A 244-nucleotide genomic window follows, 5' to 3' on the forward strand; every position below is an offset into this window, starting at 1 on the left:
GCATACGCAAAATATAATTCAAATATCTAAATCTACACTATATTCTGTATTTAGAGTAGCTAATGAAATAAATATTAAAATAAGTAATAGTACACTCTAAATAAACTCGTCACTATACAAGAGGTTAATAAACACCGTTCTCTCTAGACTGAAACATCGGAAGGAAGATGTTTCGGACTACGTTCTTTCATGCAGTAATTACGTCGTAATATCGGTTAGATGGTAATTACACCACTGTGTAAGT

The sequence above is a fragment of the Lottia gigantea genome (genome assembly GCF_000327385.1).
Source record: "Lottia gigantea unplaced genomic scaffold LOTGIsca_1, whole genome shotgun sequence".
Lineage (NCBI taxonomy): Eukaryota > Metazoa > Mollusca > Gastropoda > Lottiidae > Lottia > Lottia gigantea.